Source organism: Trachurus trachurus, assembly GCF_905171665.1.
Source record: "Trachurus trachurus genome assembly, chromosome: 16".
Lineage (NCBI taxonomy): Eukaryota > Metazoa > Chordata > Actinopteri > Carangiformes > Carangidae > Trachurus > Trachurus trachurus.
In genome coordinates this window covers 23,589,857-23,608,573 of record NC_139902.1, presented here as the reverse complement: position 1 = coordinate 23,608,573, position 18,717 = coordinate 23,589,857, and positions in this window count along the sequence as shown.

Below are 18,717 nucleotides of genomic sequence, written 5' to 3'. Positions count from 1 at the left end.
CCCCTCCCCTCGCCCTCACTACCACCAGCACTCACCCACTCTTCCCTGGCCCCAATGCAGAGAGGGGCCACTTTGAGAAAATCCCAGAGGGCCTCATTCTTTTCAGGAGATTATATATTTCAGCCTCCCCGCGTCCCTCCCCCCCTCCTCTCCCCAAACCATCTATCCATCCAAAATCAGGGGAGCGTGGTGTGTGTGTGTGTGTGTGTATATATACGTATATGTGTGTGTGTGTGAGTGTGCATGCACAGGGAGGGGGTGGGGGCTCTATGTGTCAGTGACAGCAGTCATTTCATACTTTAAAGGGTGTTCTCAAGCAGAAATATTTGATTTTCCCACGAAAATAAAGTTTGATGGTGGAGAGCTAACAAAAACAAAAACCTACCATTTCTAAATCATGTCAAACATGTGTTGTGTTGAGTATATATTTACACTACGACTACTTTGAAAAACTACTGTACCTAAGCATCCTGTTTTTTTTTTTTTGTAATACCAAATTAGAGAGTGGGGAACGTTAGCGGATTAAAGTTTTGGGTGGGCATGCCTTTGGCTTTGATTCAGTACACTAATAACAAGAGTTTGTCATTAGTGTTCGGACATGGACCACCAAGATAAATGCCAACACATGTTTAAATTATCTGGAGAGTAATGGCATTTTCCTTCAGCCCTTTCCCTCCCTATAAAGATCCCTTGTTGACTCAACTCTGCCGACATTTTGACTTATCTGCAGTTTATTGTGCACGTGTGCAGATGATACAATTGAAGCAGGAGAGCATGTTAAAAGGGGTTAAAATCTAGGAATACAATGCACATATACAATATTATTCAAGTAATGGCCTCTTACAGCTTCTTAGTGAGCAAAAATTAAAAATACATAAAGATTATAAATTGTAGACAGAATTGTTTATTTTAGAAATACCAAAAACTAAAAAAAAAATTATAATAATAAAAATGTAAAAAACTGAATATAATAACTTTGGACAAAGTTCAATTCATTATTGCTTTTCTAAATGTAAATACGGTGTATTTATTTTGGCCCTGAGAGTGACATCTAAAGTGTTAAAACTGAAACTAAAACATACTGTTAATCATTATAATCCTGCCTGAAAAACCACACCACTGTAGCTTACAACCCAACAGAACTAAAACAGGGAACTGTTGCTACTATTTGAGGCATTTTTGCAGCACCCGCCGCCAGAAATCGCTGTGGCAAAATGTTTCTAAATAAGGAATCGACCTCAAAGAATGAAACAAGTGAAAAATGGAAGTTGGATTTAAAGGAAATGTAAAGTACATCGTGTGCCATGCAACAACATATCATAACACAACTGGTGAGAAATTGTCAACCTTTCCCAGCACACGCTCTACAGATGTCAGTGGCAAAATGAAAAACTGCGTTGCAATTCAGGTCTATTTTTTTTTAACTCGTACAGTAGCAGTTTCAATCATCATCATTGTGCCACTTACAGCATGAGTAACTGTGTGTGTATTGTAGAATGTGTGATGGCCCTCTGCAGGTTTAGGGAAGTCTACCACCCAGTTTGGACTCAGTCAACACAGAGCAAATAGCAAGTGTTAGCATTTCTTCCACAAAGTTGACAACTCCACCTCCAGCCGTCAAATACTCCGGTTTCACGTCTGGGATGCTCGACTACTGTGCTCACCTGGCATGAACCCAAGCGAGCGGAGCCTGGAGTATTCATTGCTCAACCTGGGTGAAGGTCATGGAGTCCAGCCTTTTCCCTGCTCCGCTCCCCAATGAGCAAACATATGGTCACGGAGCACCTTGAACATGTTTGGGTGACCAGAACTACTTAGCCTGAGCTGCCACAGCAAAAGAGACAGAGGCGCTGAAGGAGGTTCAGGCCCACCTTGCTAAAGCAGAGCAAGGATAAGGAGGGGGGGTGTGTGTGGGGGTGGGGGGGTGATGCTGCCAACAGCAGCGATCATCATTCACTAGTTGCACGTACACAGGTAAACCCATGTGAAGTCACCCAGATGTGAAACTCCTTCACACAGTCCTTCTAGCTCGCCTCTTCTGCTCTCCTGTTTCTGTTGATATAAATGTGTGTAATCATAAGGTACAATATCATCACCCCGTTGTTCAAACAGCCAAGCCTCGTCTAATCGCTTCCACGTTTCCTCAGTGTTAAGCTCATTAGTGGGTGACCTAAAGGCATGTAGGAAAAAAAGACAAGCAAGAGAGACAAAAAAAAATCTTTGTATAATGGATGCTTGCTGTTTTGAGACAGTAAAAATAAACAGGTCTGCGGCTTTGATAATGAATATGTTGTAAACATCGTCCCAGAGTGTGAGTTTATCACAAACGTCTAGCTAATAACCCAACTTGTGTGTGTATGTATGTGTGCATCTCATATACAGTACGCATGCCTGCATTCCAGCATGTGTGTCTGTGTGTCATTGTGCGTGTGTGTGTTTGTCTTTGGGCTGGCTGAGGGTGGTGGTGGTGAAGGGTGTGTGTGTGTGTGTGTGTGTGTGTGTGTGTGTGTGTGTGTGTGTATGTAGAGGATGATGACTCGCTGTTAGACTTTGTGAATGGGGATGTGAGAGTGTCTCTGGTGTCTGAGCGTCCGGCCCAGGTGGCGACTGGAAGGCCGACTTCATTAGCCTTAAAGAGGAAACAAAGGAAGATGCATCGTAAAAAAGTGCCATCCCTCATCTGCAAGGCCACCGCCTGACACATTAGGAATCTGTATGCTCAATTAACCACTGGCAGGCTCATTTTTCCTCTCCCTCTCTCTCCCACTCTCAGTCCTGATCAAACAGAGCAAGCTAGAGCAATCACCCTGGATTGAAGCAAGACTTCATAACACAGCGTTTTTATGAAGTTACAACATGTTTTGGTTGAGTAGCAGTGCTTTATTTCAACCCAGTGTACATGAAAACCTGAAAACTAACACTTGTGATTGTAAAAAACAAACATGTTTTGCAGAAGATTTATCAGTTTGTCACTTTTCAATTAAATTGATTGCATTGAAAACACTTTTTCTTTTGTAATTCCACAACTGACTCTATTTTTCTTTTCAGGAAGAAGAGGAAAGTCAGATGGCCAGGAGGTGAAGACACGGCATGCCAAAAACACATTACTCCTGAAGTTCAATTTGCACGCGAGATCTATTATTAGGACTTCTGTTTCGCTGAAATGTGGTAGGTCATTTACACAGGAATTCTTACATAAAGAAATTACAAGCTTGACAGGTTTAACGAAAGTAAACTCACTGACAGTTTCCTTGTTTATTACACAAGTCTGATCTGTGTTAAAATGTAGATGAATGTGATTAAGTGGAAACACATAACAAGAAAATTTAGATAACCAAAATAGAAAACCATACCAGTCATGACTGGAGCACTTTACTGTCTTATTATTCATACTCACAGAAGTTTTTTTTTTTTTTTTTAAAGAAAAATATATTGATGCAGAGGACACAAGTGATGTCACTGGAAGCAGTTTATCAGACTTCAGTTGGCTCCCTCTAAAACCACAAAAGGTTTCATACAGTCTTTTTTTTTTTTTTTACAGTCACAGTCCTATAAAGAGACACGTGTGTTAAATAGGTGCTTCCCTTTAATGATTGCTGATATATTGCATCATTTAGAGTCATGTGTCATATACCTGAATATAAAAGTCACAAAGTGTAGGCAAACATCATCTTTATATGGATACTGATCTTGACCCATTTTTTATTGATTCACACAAGCACACACTCAAAAATCAAACACACCTTTCCATACATCTGGCTTTTGAACTCAACATCGACCTGAGGATCCTTATCTCCCCATAACCCCCCCACCCCCACCGTGAAAAATGACAAAGTGCAATAAGGACCTGGCTGGGGTGGGGCTCTGGGTGGTGTTAAAGGGTTGGAGAGTAGGGGGGGTCAGCGTGATGCGCATCAGCCTTTGATTAACGAGGTGCGCTGGATGCTCTTTAAAATCACAGGGGTCACCGGCTTAGGAGGCCTCCGTCTAACACTTCGCCACACTTCACAGGACTAACTTCTTCTTCTTCCTCTTATTGGACACGCCCCCTTTTTCTCTCTCTCTCTTTTACCCCCCACCTCTCCCCTCTCTCTTTTGAGGTCTATCAGAGAGATGAAAAATGGCATGCAGCTGGCCAAGCACTTCCTTCCCCTTGTCGGGGTCAACAGTTCACTATGCTGATAGAGACCCTCACTCCTCCATTAATAAGAGCTCCTCTGCACTCACACAGGTCGCTTTGCTGCATCACTGGACGCCCATCACTCCTACCTTTGTCTCGATGTTCCATTACATTCCTCTATCGTTGTATAAGTCATTGATTTTTTTCCCCCTTTTTTTTTGTAATGACAGACAGTTAGTGTGAGTTCCTCAGCTGGCCTGAACCAGTAGAAGTTATAGTGAGGATCCGAAATCTGTGTAATTCTCCTGAAATTATCTGTCCAAAGACAATTAAGTTTGACATCTTTAAGCTATTCTATTAAATTGTTTACTGTGTTTCAGTTCAGGTTGTCCCCTTTCCTCTCTCTTTAAACCTCAGTCAATATGGCTAAAGCCTCACAAATGCTCGTGTGGAACAGGCTCAGTGACACTTGACCCCTGTCATCCACACGCCTGTCAGCACCGATAGCCTGCCATGGTTTTGTGCACGACTGTGTGATCATATGTTTTCCTCTGTCTGACCTAAATGCAGTCCTGTGTAGACACTTCTGCTGCTGCTTCTGCTGGATTTTATGTATTAAAGTTTAAGCCACAACAGTATTTTTTTTTAAAAACCCAACAGTCTGACCATGACCGTGACTTCTGAATAAAATTATCACTGCTCATTATCACATGCCTTTGTACTGGGCTTTTGAGGGGTTTAAAAGGGGCATGTTGAGGATTTGGGTTGTCAACATCAGCTGCTCACTTCCTCTTGCTAACAGCCTCCAGTGGCAGCTGATGGGACTTTCAGACATGTGGTCTTAAAATAATGGAAAATTAATAATAGAACAAAAGAAAAGATTTCCAAAGGAGAACATTACAATCTGCATTTAAATTAATTTGCAAACTGATGTGTAAACTTTCTGATGATGCCTTTGCTTTTATTGCCAGTGTTATCAGACTGGATTGACAGCAGGGGCCAGCCTGGTCAGATTTAAGAGTGCGCTCCAAAAGAGGTGCTAATCATAATGCTGAGCTAGCCTTGTTGAGCTGCTAATTACCTCCATTATGAAGACACTGAGTGCCTGATCAGAGGCCCCCAAATGCATATGTGTGTTTGTGTGTGTGTGTGTGTGTGTGTGTGTGCGTGTGTGTGTGTGTGTGTGTGTGTGTGCGTGTGTGTGTACTGGTCTGTGCTGATTAAGAGGAGAATTAGCCGGCCATCCTGAGGAGGGAGGCAACCAGGGGGGTACAAGGAGAGAAGAGAGAGGGGGGGGAGGAAAAGTGGTACCGGTTGTGATGTGATGGTGGTGGGGGAGGTGGGGGAAGTGGTGGTGGTTGTGGTGGTGGGGTGTCCCCCTCCTGGAGACAAGCCCTGACCTTCTCATTTCATCCTCATTAGTATCTCATGTCAACAGAGCAGCCACTCCTTAATCATCTGCTATCATCCCAGGCCGACACACACACATACAAAGACAAGCACACACACAAATAAAGATAGATAAACACAAACCTACGCACAGACAAAGACACATCCTGTTAAACTTACTTTCTTGATGTATTAAAAAATATATGTATAGCATCATGATTTTACATGAACATCATGATGCACTGCATGTTGTTAATGTAAAATTACCTCCAATATAATCAGACTAACCTTTGAAAAATCTGATAACAATCTTGTACTTACACTGTGTTTAAAAAAAAAAGTTTATGATATTGATGAACGCCATCTCAGCACTGCTCAGTGAAGTGCTCAAACAGTTTTATTCATTTCCCTTTTCATTCATTTCCATACATCAGACAACAAATCCAGCAACAACATTTGCTGGAGTTGACTTATGGGACCCTGTGGTGGACAGCAGCACAGTGGCGTGGCAGAGGGTGGGCTCGTCTGTCTGTGTCGGCCTCGGTGCCACGAAGGCCCCAGCAGGGTCGGGGGGAGCGGGGGCTTAGGGTGCCAGCACAAATGAGCTCCATTCATTTCCCCCTCTTCGGCATATGGTGGCCCATTGTCCTCGGCCACGGAGCCAGAAGTGATGCAATTTGTTGGCATGTCCTGTCATTTCACAAACTGCCCATCCCACTGAGGCCCTGGCCTACAGAAGACAAGCAAGGGCAGCTTGTTGTTTCACCCGATCTACACATAACATGTCTATTGTGTGTGTGTGTGTGTGTCCTGGCGTTAATCCAAAACTGGTAGCGACAGATCACAGTACTCACAAACATGATAAAGACATATGTAGAAAAATATTTAGATGAAGAAGAAAGTCAGAAACAACAGGATCAGTCAGAGCAAATCCTCCTGAAGATTATAATGTACAGTATCTGTGTCAATCCCTGTTGTTTTCCTTGTTATAAAAATAGCTTATCCTTATTTACAGAACAAGATCTAATCTGATTTGTACTTAAAGACAAGATAGGCTTCTTATACACGTCATGGTATGTAAAGACACTGGTCTTGGCAAAATAACACATGTAGATAAACAACAAAACACTGCACTTAAAAAATCAAAAAAAAAAAAAAAGCGTCAAAGGGTGAACAGTGAAACCACAGATTTATGAGTGAGAGTGAACTGGGCAACTCAGCGCTGGCCTGTTCCTGGTTTCACTATGCCATGCATGAATCTACTGTCTGACATGAGGGGAAGGAGTCTTGTTTAACTTCCTGAAAAGCAAACTTTTGACATGAAGTGCACAATATAACCAATGCAGTGTCTAGACATGACTGAATTTAGTTCAGACGGAGGAAAACATATGATCGCACGGTCATGTGCACAAAACGATGGGAGTGTATGGTGCTGACAGGCGTGTGGACGGACAGGGTCAAATGTCAATGAACCTATCCCACACACCAGTATTTCTGAGTGTGTCTGTGTGTGTGCAGCGCATCCTTGCTTCGCGGCGTGGCGTCGCTCGATAGCGGCCGTGTCGGTTGGAGGCTTGCTTCTCATTGTCCGCACAGTGTGCAGCCCACAACCTCGCTTACTCTAGCGCGCACGCTCTCTCGGCGCTCGATGGGGGAACGCAGGCAAGGCCCCCTCTGCTGAGAAGAAATCAACAGAGAGGAGCACCTTCAGACAGACAGTCAACTTTACTTCAGCCACTCTGAAGATTGATGACGTTGGCCCTCGTTTCAGTGGGAGTAAGGAACAAGTGGCCCTCAGAGGCTCATTACACCTCAGCAAGATTTGGAGAATGGAGTGACACTGCTCCTGATTACCAGATTCATCATTTGAATTGGACTTGGTTGCTCTTTCACCAATGTCAGCTGGAGAACAAGTGTGAAGCTAGTGATGTGTTTTCAATGTCATCTACTGTAAAAAAAAAAAAAAAAAAAAGAAAGAAGAAGGAGAGAATGACGTAATACACTTGTTTGTTTATTTGTCACACTTAAGACGTCCAAAAACAGTCAGATAATCCATCTCTGTCCTTCACACAAACGTTCCACGGCCCATCTAATACCCCATTCATACATCCCTGACCTCAATCCAGTGGCCACACTTTTCTCTACCTCCCCCTTACCCCCTTGTTCTTACTGCCACCATGCTGTGGTAAGAGATGCCTCTCCAGCCCTATCCTTAACCCCATTTGTACCCTCCACCACTGTTCACCCTCCTCCCCAACCTGTCAGGGACCGGCTTCCCATGTCCATCAGCGGGTGATGGATGAGGTGGAAGGTCGTCACCCCACTCCCCAGAGTTCACTGATCCCATCAGCCATGCAGACACCTCCAAATCATAGTGGGGGGGACGTTACTGAAATCATATGTTTAGGAAAAGCAACCTGGAGCAGGGCTGTGTCACTCTGCTTATAGAGAGAAGTGTCACTGGTGATAAGTCATACTTGGCTGTCATACTCTGTTTTTTTTTTTTTAAATGTATTCATCAGACACCTGCAGAAGGGAAGAAAAAGTCGACTCTTGTATTTTTGCTAACATGGTGTTGTGGTGGAAGTTTGAAACTCTTGGTACAGAACAAAGTGGCAGCGAAACAGGCTACACTGTGCTACAAGGTCTCAGGTTAACTGTGAGGATTTAATGTATTTTCCTAATAACAAGACAACTAAATAGATATATGGCACTCTGTAGAAAACAGAGATGATTTGCTGAAAGTGATTTTCCGTAAAAAGCAAAGAAATTTAATTGCACCCTGGTATAAAGTGTCTCACCCCTGACTGACCTTAAATTGCCTCTTGATGCCTATGGCGTTGTCGGAGCAACAGTACAGCTATTGGCTCATTTCACATATGTCCTGGTAAACAAAGCTACAGGATATGATTGGTGTTTCAATCGCTGAGGGAGCCAAAGCAGGCAAACTCAGACCCCATGGTCCTTATACCCAGTTTTCCAGGAACATTTTCCCCCTCACCCATATCGTTCATCCAGGGGGAGTTTGAGATGAACAAGAAAAAAAATAAACAATACACAATAGTGTTGAGCTTCGCCACTGACAGGGACATAGATCAATGTTATTTCCCGCTTTTTCAAAAATACCTAATTCCCCTTATTTAATCAAGCGTCTCCTTCCTCTGGCCCCTTTGGCTGATTTATGACGCCCGCAGCCTTTATGAGTACCTGTTTCATTTTCTTGTCTCTGCTCTGACACCTAAAGTGATAGGAATTTTATGCTTTTGATAACAATATGAGTTTCACTTTGGCCCGGAATTCATGGCCTTGTCAGCGGTCAATAAATAACGGCAGCGTGGCAAAAACATTCACAAGCTTCCATGACAAAACATCCACCCAACGGGATTTTATCTTGGGATGGATGCAGAGAGGATGAAGCTATGAATAGAAAAAAAAAAGAAAAAAAAAAGGTAGGGCTGCACAGGAGGGGACGTCTATCGGAACAACGTAGGATCATGGTAAAAGGTCATGTCAGTGAGAGAGGGAGTGCTAGATGTTTTCCGGTGTCGTCCCGTCAGGATTCATAATTGGTGTGCTGTCATATGAGCATTTTGATAATGTCACATGCACATAAATGCCATGCTGTGACACACTGTTCTTTTGTTATCATAAGTATGTACAGCAGGGGAGCTCAAACATTTTCATGTCACGGACCCTCAAGTTAAAAAAAAAAAAAAATCATTACAGGTCATGGACCCCCAGTTGATTCTTAATCCCCAGGACCTGGGGTGGAAAGATATTTGCTGTTGGTTTAGTTTGGATTTTTACCCTCAAGTTTGTTTAGTGACATTTTCTTCAGGGATAGCCTGAAAATCTATCCCTGAAGAAAATATATAACAGTTACATTCAGTAGGTTTTCAGTCATCCACTGAGCAGGACTCACTATGGAAAAAATGTTTGTAGTGGGTGGTGTCTTTTACAGTTGTTGGAAAGTGTTTTTAGAAACATTTTAACATCCATCATACTCGATTGTGCACATTAGGTTCGATGTCTTGATTGGATTGAACTTTTCTGTGGCCTCTTCTTCACCACTCATATCTTGTCTTTAATGTGGATTCCCACTAAGTCCAACTCTGAAAAAAAAACCTCACTATCTCCCACCTGTTCCATATTTACATGATATCAAACTAACTGCCAGCCATACAAATACAAACATAAAAACACTTTGTAGCATTAATAACTCCTGTGTTAACATTAATAACTGTGTAACAAAGTCAAGCTTGATTTACAGTATGCTGTCCATGTTGTCACTGATTGTGTGTCCATGTGCTACTGAGAGTTCAGTACTGCAAAGCCATTAAAACTAAACCAGTTAACAGAACGTGGAGACAATTACGTTTCCTGTGAATAACAAAACAGAAAGTATTTTATAATGAATAGAAATCCAACATGCAAGTCATTTGAAAACAGTTTCGGGACGGATTATGCTATGACCACACGAGCATACTTCTCTGCAGCAGGTGAGCAACGGCAGTGACCACACTTGTACAATGTATTTGATTCATAATGATGATCTATATTTAATTTCATTTATCTATTCATTTTACTTTCTGCTGCAGCCTTGCCGCATGAAAATACCCAACACACCCCAACACATTCACATTTAGAAGTCTGCATCCCATAGATACTGAGGGAGAAAAAACACTCCCAGGAACATGCACTAATATGCATATGAAAAATTGCAGCCTGAATAGGTCTGAAAGAGATGAGATAGATTTATATTGACACTTCACACATTCCATTGACAAATTGGCTGTTTCTGCGTTGTTGCCAGAAACCTGTTTGTTCCCTAGGTGACGACATTAAACCCAGCGAAAACGGCTCTTTACATGTGATAAAGTCAAACAAAGATGACACACTGTACCCGCCGACTGGACTAGGAGCTAAAATGTCAAGCATTTCAAAAGAAAGCTGTTGTAAACTGTGGTAACGGAGACTATAACGAATCACTGCCCAACACCAAAGGTCTCTTTGTTCCAACCCTTCCTGGTCCTCACCAAGTGAATATTATGGGTCTGAGAGTGAAAGGAGGGGAGAGTGAGATGTTTTTTGTGTATCGCTACTTGAGCCCTGTGTGTGTTTGGCACAGGCGGCCTCAAAAGAGCGCAAAGAAAAGAAAAGGCAGGGTCAGGACAAGTATGTGGTGCTATAGGGGTGTGAACTGGCACATGCTCTTGGCATGGGCACAATGCATGGTGGGATGGCAGCACCCAGGAGCCGCCTGAAAGAGACAGAAGCTGCTTGGGGCCGAACCAGCGTCTCAGTGGGGTTGTGGGGAGAGACGGGCGAGAGATCAGATCAGAAGCAGAGGGGAAAATTGAGACAGATTTTCTTGCAGGTGTTGAGATAATAGACGGACAAATGATGTAATTGTTGCAGCGTTTTTGAACAGAATCCAGTTGAGGAAGCTGGGTGGTTGTGGAGATTATAGAGAAGCAGGATTCAAATTACAAAGGCAAACAAGCTGACATATGTCGACCTGGAAACCGGGACAGACACAGGAAGTCTGTCAAATGTGCATGTTTTGCTGTATCATCCAATTCCATGAAGAGGGAAGTTGTGTATTTGTGATTTACGCATAGTATGAAGTATAGTTCAGCTGTATGTTAGCCAAGCTGGCAGCATGACTCTAGGGATGACAGCTGCTCCCTTACTTCAGTCCAGACTGAAATACCTATATTCAGTCATTTCAGCTTCCCGGGATATAGAATCTACTAATTTTGTGATTGTCTGATTGTCTGTCTTTTGTCATAGTGACATGTCTGGACAAATTCCTTTGAATTTGGTAATGTATGATGCCATAAGAGTGACTGTTGAAGATTTTGTGTGATCCCTTGACCTTTTTATAGATGCCTTCAGCATCACTGTTCACACTTGTGGTTTTCAGAGATACAGTATATCATCTGCATGGACTATGAAGATGTTTGGTACAAACATTCACGTTGCCTTATGGGTAAATTAGAACAAATTTGGTCATCCTCAAACTGTTTGTCTAATACATTGTTTTTTGACCAAGATGATATTCACATCAGCCTCAGTTGCAGGCCTCTTTGTATCGAATTAGCAAATATTAGCTTGCTAACACTCAAGATGGCAAACATGATGAAATTCCCTGTGGAACATCGGCTTATTGGCTTTGTCACTGTGAGCATGTTGATGTGCTGACAGTAACACTGTAAATTACAGAAGGACTAGATTTAGTGAGGATATTAATCCAAGGACCATTTTTTCTATTTCTAATGTTAATTCTTTTCATTTCATTTTTCATCTTTGTTCCTATGTGACGATCACTGTACGTAAGGGTCGGACCTCACTTCCTGCAAAGACAAAAGCTTGTGTATTACAGTCTATTAGTACATACTGTATTACATTAAGGTGCAGCCCTTTAACACAGAACATTTACACACAACCTAATCAACAGGCTCCATTTTAAATTATTCAGAAACACGGCTCAGGCCTATCCATATTCTCTGGCGAGAGAGGCCAGGATATATTTGGAACATCACACTTTTAAGAGCGTGAGCTTCAACTCCCCTGGGTCATTTTCTGCTCTGGTCTTAATTGAGAGTGTTCTGGAAAAATCATTACTATATTAATGATTTAACACAAAGTAACTACCTGGTTTTTTCCAGGAGGAAAGGGAGATTTGCTTCGAATCAATACCCATGCACGCTCATTATAAAGGGGGGTAAAGTTATAGTAATTAGGCAGACACCAATAACTTTTTAATGATCTTTGTTTTTAATTGCATATTATCGGGTTGCACAGCCTGTGTGTTTATACCCAAATATAAGATAATGGTGAGGGGAGAAGTAGATTAAAGAGAGGAGGCACCTGCAAGGTTTTTTACCTCGACAGCAGCAACAACAACAGTACTGATAGTCTGCAGTACACATGGAGGTCAGGATGACTGTGACCCCTCTTGTCCTTTTTTGTGATCAGTCTTCCAGTAATAGGCCAACAATAACACTTTGTGGTTTTGACATATTTGTGAAATAACACTTCCCTCCCTGCTGTCTATTAGTGTGAGGAAGTGAAAGGACAGTGAAAAAAATGTGTGAGGAAGTCTTGGAGAATTCAATAGATTAATATGCAAGTTGAATCACAGGATTTTACAATCATGCACAAACAAAAAAAAATGCTTAATCGTTTTTGTAAATGATTCCAGTCAGTGTACTGTGCCGGTGTCGACTACAAAGGTGCCATGTTGCCACTAGGAATGAAAAAAGTTATAAAAATATGAATGAAAATTAGGTTAAATCCAACAGCAATGGGTAGCCATCTGTTAGCTCTTAAAGGGGAAGTGGTCTCCTCAAAGCAGTGGAGGGGTGAGTGTCTTAGAGAGAATAAGGAGGGTAGGAGGGAGTGGGTAAATGTGGTGATAGAAAGTGCCCAGGAATGCCAGGCTGGCAGTCCAGGACTGCTTTGAATAAATGAGCCAGCCAAGATGTTTTTTTTCTTTCTTCTACTTCTGCCTGATGCCTTCTTTTAACCCCACCACACTCGTCATACCCCATTCCTCCCTTACTCGGCCTGTTCTCTCTCTGGCCCGCTCCCTGAAAACTGCAGCAGATTGTCAATTCAATGACTCCCCTGTCAGGTGATTATCTAGGAGCTTCAATGTAATCTTCCACTCACTTGTACCATATTTCAATTACGACTGCCATCGTGAAACAAGCTGCATATTCAATTCTCCGATCACCCCGCCGCCGCCGCCGCCTCAACAATGTCAACTGTAAAAGAACGCCAGCTGAAGGCAATTACGCATGTTTTCAGAGCCAATTATGATCGCTCTCATGGCGACGGTTATGCCACGAGCAAGGGAGTGTTCGGAAATTTTTAATTTAATGACAATATGCTCGTGGTAGGATTCAGTTTGCCATCCCCCCACTCCCAGGCCTGCCATCCCAGCATCCACAGAGGGAACCATTAAGGCAGATAGGAGAAGATTATGGCCTCTCTCAAGGGCCACACTGGGAGCACACGGAGGGTCTCAGCAGTGCTGGGTATATAGCATCCACTCATCCTCTCTGCAGGATCACAGCTGGCAGGGCCAAGCCTGAGAGGCAGGCTGGTTAGCTCGTCTTCCAGTTTGGACTATGCCTGCAGAGGGAGCATAAACTCACACATTCCCTCAGCAGGCCACAGACTGAGAGATGCTGTAGAGAGAGACCAAAGTCCACTCTGCAGGGTTTCTTCCTTGACATTTCTGAAACACCATCATTTGGAATTAAAGCTTTCGGGAAAATGGTTTTGAGCTTGTTTTCAAATGTTTTTTTGCTTCAAACTGTGAAACCCAGTTTAAATTAATGTACACTTCAAAAAGTTAAGGGAGTAAAAAAAAGTACTGTCATCTGCATGGTTAGTGCACACACCACATGGGTACGCTCAGTGCTCTGAGGAGTGAGTCCAAGGTTCAACTCACAGTCAGACTATTTCTTTTCTCTATACCCTTTAAAAAAATATGTATGTAATGACATTTTTAATTGATTTGCTAATCAGTTTCAGTTGAAAAATGTTTTTAATGTGAGGCCAAAGTTTACCTATTCATTGTACTAAATTTGAAGTAACACATTTTTAAAAATTAAAATGTAAGTCAGCTCAGAAAAGTTTACATGGAATTTGTTGTGGATCAATAATTCCATCCCCCAATAATTAACTAAGCACTACTTGTTTAGCACTACAACAGAAATGAAGTGTCAATGCTGTGTTGCATACATAAGTAGCTGCCTATTGCTGACCACAGGTTCGTGATCAGATGAGATTTTGATTGACCATCTCAGCACTAAGAGTGATGGAGAATATCTGGGGCCATAGTTTTGGGCAACAGATTTAAAAAAGCTCCATTGTTCAAACAGAATGCAGGTTAGATCAGAGTCTCCTTCCCTCCCCCACTGGGATGTTTGTATAAAACCCAGTCAGTTCTCAGGGGTAGAGGTTGACAGGAGAAGACATCACCCCAGTCCCTAGGAGATTGGCGAACACAACACATATATTAATGCATTAAATGTGTTGACTGTGTTCAGCCCAGGGATGTAAGAGGGAGAGAGAGAGAGAAAGGTTAGGGGGAAGGAGAAAAAAAAGCAGTTGTAATGTATGGTGTTGTCTTGTATAGCGTGTCTGGCAGCGGAGGGGTGGGGTTTGGAGGAGTGTCGGCCAGATTATAAGGCCTGTGGTGAGAGATGAGGGATGGCCGACTTGTAAACAAGTGACAAGCGTCCTGGATGACAATTCCTAATCCATCATAGTGCTGTCAGCGGTGACCGGTGAGGTGACGGACAGGACCCAGGAGAGGAGACAGCTGCTGCACGTCAATCCACATCATAATTTGAAAAGCTTTTCCACATGAGCTGAAACAGAGGGGAAGAGAAAAAGGAAAGGGCTCACCATCATCCCACCATCTGCAGCCTCCTCCTCAATCTGCCTTCCATCTCCCTCCTATACTCCTCCTACTCCTCACTCTTCCTCTTCCTTGCTTCTGAGGGCTGAGATGATGGGGTCTCCTCTTCCTTTTCAGACAGTGATCTTCAGAACCATGGTGTCCTCTAATTTGTCTTTAGTGTTTGACTGTAATAGAGCAGAAAGATCTGGATCTCATTACCATGGCCATAGATGTTCCCACATGTCCATCATAACGTACTAATTGATAAACTTTATTTGCTTGAGCTAGAGTAAATTTTATTGATTTACATATCTATCAGAAACATCAATATATTTATTCACATTGCTGTTGTATTTTTTTTTTTTTTATTATTATCCCTGTAGCTGCTGGGTTCTTCCTGTGTTTTGACTTGTGCAAATAAAAATTAAACTACACGGTTTTTGTTAAAGTTTTCACCCTTGTGTTTCATTTTTTTTTTTAAGTAATTACACTTATTGCAAAATCTTTCATTTTTTTTTATTTTCAATTTCAATTTCTTCTGGAGTCATTTAAAAACTCTATGTAGACGAATAGTGAAGTGGTTCCCCTTTCTTTTACCAAAAACCAGAGTTGATCATGACAAAAGTGTCAAAATACAGAAACAAAACACATCAAAAAAACACCATTGCCCATAAAGTTGGAATGATTATGTTTCAGACACATTCCTCTTTCTATTCCTATTTATACACATCAGTAATCACTTTTGACCGTCTGCAATGATTACACACTGAGTCCCAGTTACCAGTTTTGAGAAGATGTACCCTTTATCTATCAAGAATAAATCATATTGTCACTATCATTTCATGAGAAGATTTTCTAAGATTTATTTCTATTTCTATTCCAACTTTATGGGCAAGAGTGTAATTTTTTTCATTTTTGTGTGTTATGTCGACAGAGGTGAGAAGTAATTACTTCCTAATTAAAACACCACAATACAAAATCGTTCTATTACAAGCAAATTCAGTTATATGACTCAGTATTGTTATATGATATTGAGTCATTATTGATGCATGAAAAAAAGTTGCTGTCGCTGTTGTAGGTGGAGCTCATTTTTCTTACTTTATCTACTTTTTGGCTGTATAACGACCCATTAGTTCAAACATTAAAGTGGTTAAAACTCATATTTTCATGTATTAAGGTGATGAAACAGTGTTAGGTAGTTGGAGCATGCTGTTCAGCACAACATGCAACAAAATTATGAAATTATAATTCTGTATAAATACATTACAGTTGTAAATCATAAGAATTTGAGAAAGAAAGATCCAATCATGTAACACAATTCAAAAGGGTTTCAAGAAAATCAATAAGGGAATGAAAGGGGGGAAAAATGAGGACTTAATCTTTTTTTAAAGAAAGTGATATTTGTGTCTTACAAAAGATGCCATTTTGAGGTGTAAACACAATCTAGACTCAGTTCAGATATTAGATGTAAACGCCAGGTGTAAAGAGGCCCCTATGAGTATTAATCTTCCTCTTGGCTGTCGGCGGACTGATTTAGTCGCCCATGTTGGGTCAAGGCGCTCATTCTTTTCTTAAAAACCTCGCTTCCCTGCCAAACCGGGATTTCCGATTGAGGGGCCTCAATAACAACTTTGATGTGGACAGCGTTTTAGAGAGTGAAGTGAAAGGCAAGAGGGAGGAGAGCTGCACAATGGTGTGACCTTCCTCCTCCTGCATCTGCACAGATCACACTCTAAATGGTCACATTGATGCTGCTGCTTAGCTCTTTGCTAGGAGCCCTGATGGAGCCAACACTGGGGACTGGGACACAGCAAAGCCTGGGCACCTGCCAACAGACAGGAACAAATTGATTGAGATCAAGCTAGCTCTTATTGCATTTAACCCCACTGCACTTCCCAGTTAGTTCTGCTTAAAGTAAACTGGAGAGGAAGCCTGAGCAGAGCTGCTGTTAAAACAAGGTCCTCATAAAAAAAGACTATTTCATTTCAAATTACTATTCATCACTGATTACATTTGCTTGCATTTTTTTTTTACTCTACTTTGTTCATTTCTGTGCAGTTACATTCTGTAATGCTCCAAACAATCACTGAAAATTTTGGCCTTCGGTCTTGTTGGCTGAGTTTGCCGAGACACTTCTGAATAAATACACAGTCAGAAGAGACTGCTCGCATTGTGCCACAGGCATTGTCACTCTTAATGATGAAGGTGAAATTAAAAATCCCTCCAAACCATGTTTTCTTTTACTTGAACAACTTAATGAAAACAACTCATTAAGACAATTATTTTCTATGAAAGTATTTGGAGCCAGCACTGTGTCTTATGATTGAAGGGGAGGAAATAAATAAATAAAGGAAAGATGTGCGTTTGAAGCCTTAATTGCAGGGAAAGTTTTGATTAGTGGCACTGCCAAGTTTAACCTGCCACCTTCTGGTCACGGCTTTTCATTTAACATCTGTAAAACATTTTTGCTCTGGGAGAGTGACACTTTTAAGCTTCAACACAAACACCCCCAGCACCCCCCCCCCCCCCCCCCCCCACCACCACCACCACCACCACCACCACCTTGTATCTTGGTTATACACTTGAGGTCACCGCAAGACAAGAGTGGGAAGAATCAGGGAGCAAAAGGCGAAATGGTTTGTGTCGATTTAAGCAAGAGGGTAATAAGAGGAGGGGGTGGGGGGGATCAATAACAACATAAAATTGATTTAGTGTGTGTCATAAAACATAAGTAAGTGCTCTGAGATGGAGAAAACTGGAGTCTCAATTTAATCTGTGCAAAAGCTGCACTGTACAGATGAAGTGATGTGCAGAGATAGAGGGAGAGAGACAGAAAGAAAAAGGGGAATGGGAGGTAAAAAGAAAAAGGACTAGGGAGGACAGAGGGGCCCGCAAGATAGAGAGAGGAAGATACAATAAAATCTAAAAGACAGACACTTAATTGTCATATTAAAGAGTCTCTCTAGTGCTCGACAGAGTGGAAGGTTAGCTCCCATTCATCATCTGGCTAACAGCCACTTGAACGAAATCACAATTAAAATCTGCTCAATATTGTCCCTCGGACGTTTTGCGAGCATTAATTTTTTCCCATTGATTCTCTACCCCCATAAATCAGAAATGTTGCGGCGCATGTAATGGTTTATGGAGAAGGGATTATGGTGTTATGAAGCTAATGTAGCAGAACAGTCTCATTTACACACAGCCTCCGTGGCCGTCATACAGGGGACAGAGTTATTACACTATTACACAGCCTCACATCACAAACACAACACTTGACGCTGCTTAAAAGCTACATGCAATTGGATAATACTGTAGATTTACAATATTTATGATCATAATGGAAACACGTCCAAAGGTTTTGTTTATTACCAGGATAATTGGTGCTGAGAGTTGGGTAAAGTATAGCACTTTAACAGTCACTTCATCCAAATGTAATATTAATAGACATATTTTTCCCTCAGTAGTATCTCCTCATGCAGATAGTTTTGGTTTTACTGCCCAGGTTTTCAGACACATGTCTCTGTGCTCTCACACATGCCAATTAAACTTAGCTGAATCAAACTTCCTTGTTAATTTCAAAATAGGGAAACAAATGTGCATCGACATATTATCAGCCCCCCTCAAATAAAAGAGGTAATTATGGAAATACCTTTTTGTTGTTGGTTACTTGGTTGACACACTTTTCAAATCAGTATCTTTTCTGTCAAACAAAAACAAAAAATATCCTGTGTTTGGATTTTAAAAGTCATAGCATTCCTCCCATAGTGGCTTATCTCTATACTGCACT